The sequence below is a fragment of the Leopardus geoffroyi genome, chromosome D1, assembly GCF_018350155.1.
Source record: "Leopardus geoffroyi isolate Oge1 chromosome D1, O.geoffroyi_Oge1_pat1.0, whole genome shotgun sequence".
Taxonomy (NCBI): domain Eukaryota; kingdom Metazoa; phylum Chordata; class Mammalia; order Carnivora; family Felidae; genus Leopardus; species Leopardus geoffroyi.
The window spans coordinates 77,610,826-77,620,957 of NC_059329.1; the positions used below are offsets into that span (position 1 = coordinate 77,610,826).

General features: G+C 37.7%; 1 long non-coding RNA gene across 1 annotated transcript in view; it reads right to left on the bottom strand.

Moving 5' to 3' along the window:
- LOC123601493 overlaps positions 1–3,005 on the bottom strand; it is a 182,706-nt gene extending 179,701 nt beyond the window's left edge. Inside the window, exon 1 of the long non-coding RNA XR_006714135.1 lies at positions 2,821–3,005. This is a non-coding gene — a long non-coding RNA (uncharacterized LOC123601493). The remainder of the gene's footprint in view (positions 1–2,820) is intronic.
- Positions 3,006–10,132: the final 7,127 nt, after the last annotated feature.

Genomic DNA, 10,132 nt, shown 5'->3' on the forward strand with positions numbered 1-10,132 from the left:
ATACAACAGGGATTGTGAATGTCCCTCAAGGAAAACCATTTGCCATGGCTACAAATTTTGAAGTTCTAGTTTGACACTTGAAATACTAATGATGGAAGAAGAACTAAACAGGAAAAGTGCCTCGCAGCTGGAGAGAACAGTGCTTGTTGCTCAGACATAGGAGATGCTGAGAAAGTAAAAAGAACGAGAACGCTCAGATGGAAGGGAGGAGCATCACTTCCAGCACCTGACGATCCCTTAATTTAGCCCTTGCTCATTTCTAGCATAAAAAAACACACATTCTGCTCAAAGAAGTCTCTTTTGGTTCCATCAGTTACTCTTTCAAAACATGAAAAAAAAAGGTCCAGGAAATTATTTAAGAACAACTTGTTCCTCCTCTAAATATATATACTTGCAAAAAGCAAATATGCAAGAAAATAATGTCATGGTGATTTTTGCAAGCAGTAACTCATAAATGACTTTGAGATATTCAAGAAAAGGCATAAATTCAATGCTCTAGCTACACATCGAGACTGCTTATGTACTTTAAGCCCAACCCCCAAATATGGAAAGTAAATGACTAAATATTACTGAGAGCCCAGGACACATGATGGGTTCGAACATAAAACAGAATCCCACAGCATAGCCAGGAAACAAGTGGCTCCTTTGCAGGAAAATTCCTTTCAACAAAAATCCTAGGCCTGATTAAAATGTTTCCCAAGTTCAAAGACAGGAGAGATAGATGGGGCTGCACACTGTAGATATGGACAACTTATCAGAACCGTTACCATTCTGTTTGGAAGCATTAGGCCAAGTGCAGAAAATCTCTGCCTCATCTCTCATGATGATTTGCTATATTTATCTGGTAGGCAAATGTTTTTTTGGATTAAAGTTGCTTCACAACCAGAAGATTTATCTTAAATGCCATTTCAGAGAAGGCAATTTTTAACTTCCCAATGTTTCAGATAAATAAAAATGATTTCTAATTCTTGTAAAATGCACTTTAACTTCTTGACATGTCTTTACATCCATTACATCATCCCAGCCTCAAAATAACCTGTGAGGTAGTTAGGGATGGAAAGGAGAAGATAATGTACTTACTGAGTGCCTATGACATACCAGGTAACATATATTTTATGTAATTTCATCCTCACTACAGCTCATTTATTATCTTTAATTTATATATGAAGACTGAGAGAGGCTAAGTGGTTGCTCTAGTTCATTCAGATCACCTGACTTAGGTCACCTGACTTCCAAGTCTATGCCACTTTCCTCAAATTTTTGTGGTGCCTCCTGGTCTAGCTAACAGAAAAAGTTTTGTGCCCCATGTTTTTCTGTGCTCCCATTGGAAGAATGACTTTGCCTCTGAGTGGATAACTATGGAAAATGGATTCCACCCACAGAATAAACAACTAGACTGGGAAATCAAAGAGACAAAGTCTGAGCGACAAAGATAATGGAAGACATTACACGGAGGATATTTCAAATCCCATTAAAGAAGGTGTGATAAGGCCAAGTCCAATCAGGCTGTTGGGCTTTTCCTGGCACCCCCTAAATAGGAGAGACTCTAGAACCAAAATTACAAATACTCCTGATTAGTGACCTTGGGCAAGTTACTTAGACTTTCTAGGTGTCAATGTCCTTATTTACAAAATCTTCTTCAAATTAACTCACTGATTTGCAGTCTGAGGTATAAGAGGACCTGAGAGAGTTAGGAGGCCTGGAAATTAGGAATATGGGTGGCACAAGCACTGACAAGAATGCGAAATCTCTGAAGCTCTCTCACCTCTCTGCTTGAAGCCTGTTCTTGCCACGTAATATTCCTTTTCGTCTCTATTCCAGGTGTCCATCCAGTTCCTCTCTCACTAATCCCAGGTATGGATTATGGATGTACACCCCAACTCACTAAGACTTTTGCTGGGAAGCTTCCAGGGATTGGAACACCTAGGGAGTTTAGGGAAGGATAGAGAAATTATGTGTCTACGCAAGTTTGAGGTGCAAATCTTCCCATCGATATCTGGGTTTTATCAAGGTACTCCCGGTGAACAATAAGACTAGAATTACATGAATTTTGCTCCCTTCATTTGTTCCTTGCCACTGCCTCACTAATTCCCCAAGGGAAGCCTGACAATTTGGCCCTCTGTTGTGATTCCTATCTGAGAAACCCAAAGATATAATGAAATATAGACCTTAAATATCATATTTAACTGTTAATCCAAGGTCACTGGATAAGGCTTAGAAATTACAAAAACCAAGAAAGAGTTACCAAAGATCTGATACAAGTACAAAACGTAATGTAGACATATATAGGTATGCATGTGTGTGTGCATGTGTGCATATATATCCATAATATACCAAAACTGAGAAAGCCCCTCTCCACCAAACAACTTGACCCAGGTTGATAAATCATTACATACACATGCTTTGTTGCTGCAAAATATCTAAACATACACTCATTCCAGCTCTGTGACTAGACTTCACTGTGACCTTGTGCAAATCTTATCACCTTTCCAGGTGTCACATTCCTCATCTACAAAATGAAGAGCTTGAACTAATTTATTTCTGAAATAGTTGATAGCTCCTCAAATCTGAAAATAACTTCTTCTCTGTTACTCAAGCCCATATTATTTCCAAACGAAAAATCAAGTGCCTGTCTTTTCCTCATTACTAAACAAATTATCTTTATGTTCAGTAAGTGAGAGAAGTACACAAAATACATAAATTTAGGACTGTGTTTTTTTTTAACTATCCAAAAGATTCTTAAGTTATATTCACTGAACTCCACAGGTGATAGCAACAATTTATAAGTAAATAGTATGTATTTTTGTATAAGACAAATACCTTCACCTCAGAAGTTTATTCTCTGCAGGTTTCCCAGGTCATAGGATCTGAAGATTGAGCAAAGTAGACTATCCGGAACAATTCTTTACATGGAAGTTCAATTCCAGGCAATCAAGGCTTGAACTCAGGCTTCTATATTAAAAAGAGCAGCTCTCAGGGAGTATACCACTTCAGGCTGTCAGACTTGATTCTGAAAAAAGAGTGCAAAGTAATTGTCCACTGTGAAGTATGCACTTGAAAACATGTCCCCATCATTGTTGTCCTTATTTAACTCTTTCTTTGTATATAATTCTATATGTCATAAGCACCCTGGGTTTGGTTTTGTTGCTATATTTATAACAATCCTTTTTAAGGCCCATGGAAGGGACCTCACTGACCCTTCCAATAATACAACTATGTTGTGGGCTTTGAGTCTCCTTTTTGCTTTACAGGAAGTCACTGGTGATAAATTGCAGAAGAGGATGTAAGAGTTTCTCCTCTAATCCTTCCATGGCCCAGCTGTGCGTTTTTCACATGAGAAGAATGAGAAACCTCTCCTGATCCTAACACAACCCACCTGTTCATGATAAAATCCCAGGGGCATTAGAAACTGTTCATTTTTCTGCTCAAAATATTTCCAGTACTTGAATCATCTCCATTTCAGTGTTCTAAGCAAATTCCACACTACTTGGATAAGTATACATTTCCAAGGGAAGTACCTAGAAAACTAACTTGTTTCAATGTATAAACTCTGATATTAAACAGTCACTAAAAAGTCAAACAATGTTCTAAGCAAATTCCACACTACTTCATCTGTGACTTGTTTCAGTGTGTGAACTACGATATTAAAAAACCACTTAGGGACACCTGGGTGGCTCAGTCTGTTAAGCATCCAACTTCGGCTTAGGTCATGATCTCAAGGTTCACATATTTGTTCCTCACATTGGGCTCTGTGCTGACAGCTCAGAGCCTGGAGCCTGCTTCAGATTCTGAGTCTCCCTCTCTGTCTGCCCCTCCCCTACACATGCTCTGTCTGTCTGTTTGTCTCTCTCTCTCAAAAATAAATAAACATTTAAAAAATCATTTAAAAATCATATTGCCTTATCATTACATATTGTTTACTGTTGATAAAAGAAACAATGGCTTATTGTTTTTAGCCTGTTAAGACAACACAAAGTTCACAGAAATGAACTTTAATAGAATGTGTGTTTGTTGTGCATATTAAGAATCAAACTCATAAAAATACAGGAGTTGGAAAATTTGGGTTCAAGCGTTTGTTTTGCAACTAATGCATCAGTTGTCATTCACCAAATCACCCAGTCCCTCTAGAACACTGTTCCCTCATCCATAAAAGGAAGGGAATTTGGGAATTCTAAGTACTCTTCAGTTCAGACTCACTAGGATTTTTCTTCTCATCCATTGGTCTATTCACATGACAAGTTAGGTCTTCTGGACAGTTTTCAAAGGGAAAAAGAAGTACATTGAAAGATTCTAACATAAAAGGAAAAATAAAACGGTAACACAGGACACTACAAAATGATAGCAAAAGAGACAGAGGCAATTCACTCACTTTGGGAAAACAGCAAGAGAAGAAGTGAAGTAGAAATGCATCAGGGGGTTGGCAGTACTTGTTAAAACTAAGCAACAGGATTCCAATTGGAGGGTGGGCAACATTTTGGGACAGATGACATGGTAGAGGGAAATGTTCACAATATATAAGCTCAGAGATGGTGATTTGAGGACCTTGAACAGATGAGCCAAATGTGCAAGAGTGTGCTACAGAAGAGGGCAGTTTTGCATCTATAGAAAAATGCATTTCAACACCTCTTTTCTTCCCCCTTCCCCAACACACCCAGCTTGGAGATTCTAATATTCTCTATTAACAAAGGATAACTCCTGAGATCAGAGGCATCTTAAGCCCCAGGAAGTTTATCATGAAGTCTCTCTAGCCTTGACAAAACTCACCTGGATTCAAGAATTCATTTCTCAGGAGACTGGTCAATGGGTCAGGGTAGAATAATCCAGAAGTTAAGATTTTTCCTTCTTAAAGACCCAAACAATCATAGTGGCTCTCTAAAAAGCAGAAACTCTGAGCTCTAGTGGGATATTCTCTGAAAAGCAACTGTGCACTATGTTCCTTGGTCTTCCAGATTGACTTATAACTTCCAAACATGGTTTTAATAGCTGAATCCCAACTATTGTTAATGGAGAGGGATTCCAATAGCAATGTTATGGAATGGATCAAGCATAGAAAATGTTCTGAAATGCAGGGGTTTGGATGGAGTTTTAATTCACATTCGACAATCCCAATTTTAATTCTGGGTTTTCTCCAAGCCACTTATCTCCAGTACATGAAACTTCTAAAATGAAGACCTGTGGAAACTTTCTACTAGGACATATTAGAAAGAAAAATGACATCATGAGGATTTAAATATGGAAAAGACATTTTAAAGCTTGGTGCTATTAGACCAACCAGCTATCATCATCTGTTACAGTGCTGAGAGCTGTAGCATGGTCTAGAGGATGAGAAATAGAATGAGGCAAGTAGAAGCCTTTGTTCCAATTCCACCTGTTATTAGCTCACTGAGCTCTTTCTTACAAGTTGAGCTGGTTTCAGCTACCATTTTTAAAGTTTTATTATTAAAAGAATTAGTAGACTTCTAGCTTCACAGGAGATGTATATGGAGTAAGTTGATGTTTAAAAAGTATATTGAGGGGCATCTGGGTGGCTCAGTTGGTTAAGCCTCCAACTTCAGCTCAGGACATGATCTGGCAGTTCGTGGGTTCGAGCCCCGCATTGGGCTCTGTGCTGACAGCTCAGAGCCTCGAACTTGCTTCGAGCTCTGTGTCTCCCTCTCTCTCTGCACCTCCCCCACTTGCCACTCTCTCTCTCTCTCTCTCTCTCTCTCTCTCTCTCTCTCTCTTTGTCTCTCTCTCTCAAAAATGAATAAACATTAAACATTTTTTTAAAAATTAAAAAATAAAAAGTGTATTGAAAATATGTAATGTTCTTTTGTTTTAAAAGTTACTGTAGGATAATGTATTTCAATCTGAGGAATTTACACATTTTTACAATTACTTCTTTTGGAGGCTTAAAATCTCCCTTCCTGTCAGGAGGATGGAAATGAAGTATACTTCACGTTTTTAGGTGATGTGGCTAAATGTAGTTTCTCTTTATTGTTGTTTAAGCAAGCTCTATCTATACTGTGGTTCAAAAATTCACAATCTATAGGAAACAAACTCCAGAAAACAGAGTTGTATCTATTTTAAAAGCAAGAAAAGATAAACAGCAACTCCAAATGTTCCATAAAATCACACTATTTCAAGAGACTCATTCATCTCACAAATATTTTGGGTTGTAATCAAAAGTAATCTTGTTCTCTAGTAATTTCTACATGTATCATAGAATTGAAAAACCATTTAGACCAGAGAAAATCTTATTCAGCCCCTTCCACATGGTGTGCATTCCTCCAAAGAACCACATCTCCTTGCCCAAACCTTCCAGTCCAGGATAACAAGCCATGTGTTCATGCAGGTCACAATCATTTATATAGAAAAATATATCTAGAAATAAATCTTACTCAATCTCTTAAGACCTCTGGGCACAAATAAAATGTCCCTTGCTTGGACTATTCTACCTCTTCTGTACAGAACTTGAGCCATTAAGACCCCTTCTACCACTGCATCCCAAGTCCATGCCAAGCTTATGTTTCCTTTCATGGATAGAGGGCAGTTCAATAAATAGAGACACAACAAGAGTAGGGAGAGTAATCATTCTATCTAGGAAATCATTGAATTGGACAAGACTCCCTGAAACTCCAATGGGAAACAACTAATTTTCCTCCTTGCATGACATGTTTATATTCATTCACTCTTTCATTTAATAAATGTTTACTGAAAACCTACTATGTATTAGACTCTGTCTTAGGCTTTAGTGGTACAACATTGGCAAAGATATTTCCCTCACTTGATAGAGTTTATGGTCATCCAGTTTGGCAAAAAGAAAACTAAATAGTCCAAGTGCAATTCGGTATGATACATGCTGTGTTAGGTTGGCCTTTTTGCCATTACGATCTTAGTGCTGGGCTTGACATATGTGGCCATCTTATGTTGAGGTATGTTCCTTCTATACTCAGTTTTTTGAGAGTTTTTTTTTTATCATGAATGGATATTGTATTTTGTCAAATTTTGTTTTGCACCTATTAAGATGGTCATATGAATTTCCCTCCATTTTAATAATGTGATATATCACATTTATCAACTGGCATAGTTGAACCATCGTTGCATAAGGAATAAATCCCACTTGATCATAGTATATGATCATTTAAGACACTGTTGAATTTGTGCTAATATTTTATTGAGGATCTTTGCTTCTATGTTCATTAGTAATATGGCTCATAATTTTCTTTTCTTGTAGTGTCCTTGTTTGGCTTTTGGCATCAGGGCAATGCTGGCCTTGTAAAATGAACTGGGAAGTGTTCCCGATTCTATTTTTTTTAAGGTTTATTTATTTATTTAGAAAGAAAGAGACTGCGAGCAAGGGAGGTGCAAAGAGAGAGGGAGAGAGAGAATCCCAAGCAGGGTCTGCACTTTCAGCACAGAGCCCAATGCAGGGATCTACCCATGAACCATAAGATCATGACCTGAGCTGAAATCAGGAGTCAGATGCTTGACTGACTGAGCCACCCAGGTGCTCCCCCCAACTCATCTATTTTTTAAAATAGTTTAGGAAGGGTTGATATAAATTTTTTCTTGAAATGTTTGGTAGAATTCATCAATGAAACTATTTAGTTCTGGTTTTTGTTTATTAGGAGGTTTTGATTACTGCTTCAATCTCCCAATATGCAGAAGCCATTCAGGTGGTCTCTGGCTATGTCTAAAAGGATGTTGCTCCATGCGTAGCTGTCCATTCACTGTATACATGGGAGGAGGGAAGTTCAGTAGGCTCCGATGTTGACATTTGGGTCCCTACTCTCTCCATTCTCTACATGACCTCAGTCCTTTAGGACAGTGTAAGAAATGTTAAGTTTGGGTCTGCTTTAAAGAGAGTATATACATTTTACTGAATGCCAGAATTCAGAGTTATTAAAACCAGACAAGCATATCTAGACAGCAAATTATATGCATACAGGGTCACTTGACATGCACTCAGGGAGAGCTAGATTCTTGCCCTAACTTGATTATGATATTGTGATAAATGGCTACTCATGCTTTAAATAATGATTAAGGTCTCTTTTGCTCCTAATCTTTTTTGAATTTTCAAATATTATACTTTCAAATACAAATAACTTTATGTATTGCCTACCAGTTTTAGAAATGTTCAGATAGTGGAAAAATCTTGCTTTGTTTAATTGAAAGTAAGCCAATGTAGTATATAGGTCAGCCTGAGAGCTTTCTGCATGAAGTTTAAGATTTCAAATTGCTCTGTGGCACTGCAGGTGTATTTATGGGTAGAGAGCTACTCCTAGCCAAATGTCTGAGCAGTTTCTATAAGGGACCTTTGTCTACCTCCTGTATCTATTCTCCATCTGTTTCCACCTCATTATTCTCCTGTAGATACTGTGGGTCTAGATGGAGAGTGCTCAGAAACCTACATATAAGTTTCCTAGACTCTCAGCAGACATCATCTGATCTGGGTGAACTTTACATGAATCTTAAATCATTGTATAAGGGTTAAAAGGTTATTTATTTATTTATTTATTTATTTATTTATTTATTTATATTATTTTTTTCATGAAGTATAGTTGACCCACAATGTGACATTGTATGCATTGTATTCAGGTGTTCAACATAGTAACTCAACATCTCTATACCTTATGCTCTGCTCACCACTAGTTAACTACCATCTGTCACCACACAACATTGTTACTATACCACAGACTATATTCCTCATGCTGTATCTTTTATTCCTGTGACTTATTTATTCCATAACTGGAAGCCTATATCTCCCACTTCCTATGAGGGACTTTTAAAATCACTTTTTCTACTCTGGTTACAAAATTTTTTTTAGTTTGTTATAAAAGTGACCTCAGGGCTTGGGTGCTAATGTATACTGAGAAGTTACTAATGGCCTTTCATCTTCCCAGGTACTTTACATGTTAACTCATGTGATTTATCATAACTCTATAGTTACTTTTATTATCTTCCCATTATCTACCTAACACATGAGGAAAACAGTTGGGGTAGAGAGACATTAGGTAACTGGCCCAAAGTACACACCCAGAAACTATAGAGTCAGAATTCAAACTTAAGTTATCTGATTCCACCAACTGGAAGCTAAACCACTATACACATTGTCTCTCCAGGGTGAAGTAAGGGCCATTTCAATCTTTGGTCTCCTTATGCTGAAGATACGTCATGCTTTGTGAAGCAATTTTGTGTTTACAACGCATTCTCATGTTTTACCTTCTTTGGAACTGACACAAACCGTTTGAGGTTATTGGGACAGGTATTCAGTTCTACATTTCAGAGAAATAACTGGGTCTTTGAAGGAATGACTTACCCAATGTCTGGGGAGGTAGGACCACTCTGTGTCAACCGACTTATTTACTAATAGCAACTCCTTTCCCTACTACATAGCATATTTTTACTACCTAAGTAAATGAGAATAAAAATACTTTCTAAGGGCCTATGGTTTGCTTAAAGAGATGACTAGATGTCAGCACCTCGATGTGGGGAAATGCAACTCAAAACTATCGAGAATTCAGAAGAACAAATACTATCAATGGCAAACATGGACTCTAAACTTGGGTTAATCACATCATTTAAGCCCTAAATGAGAAGTCATACCATGAAATCAAGGAGTTGACACTATAACAAATTAGGATGTACAACAGCATAAACAAGAGGCAGGAGGCTGTGCACCAAATATATTAAATGTATACCAACCCAGGCTAGGTCATTCAAAGTCATAATTGCAAATGCTTGTCATAAATGGTATCATAAGGCTTGAACCACTCCAGGCCGGGTCTCCTGTGTAGCTAAGAATCATAACCCTATAAAAGTTAACTGGCTCAGGTAACTGAATGAGGGAAATGCTGTTTCCTAGAAGCATCTGAATATTCCAGGAAAGGAAGTTGACATAATGTGGGAGGAAATGACTAAAGCCAGCAGTCAGTGATACCTGGATTCCAATTTCTGCTTTAGCATTGATTTGTGATGATGTCTTCTGCAAGCCATTTGACCTCTCTAGGATTACTTGACCACCTGGAGAATAAATATCCCCTGCTTGCTTCAATGGCTTAATGTGAGAGTCATATGAGAAAGGTGTGAAAGAAATTAAAAAGCACAGATTTGACTTATGAATAAATGGGGTTGAACAATCTAAGCAATA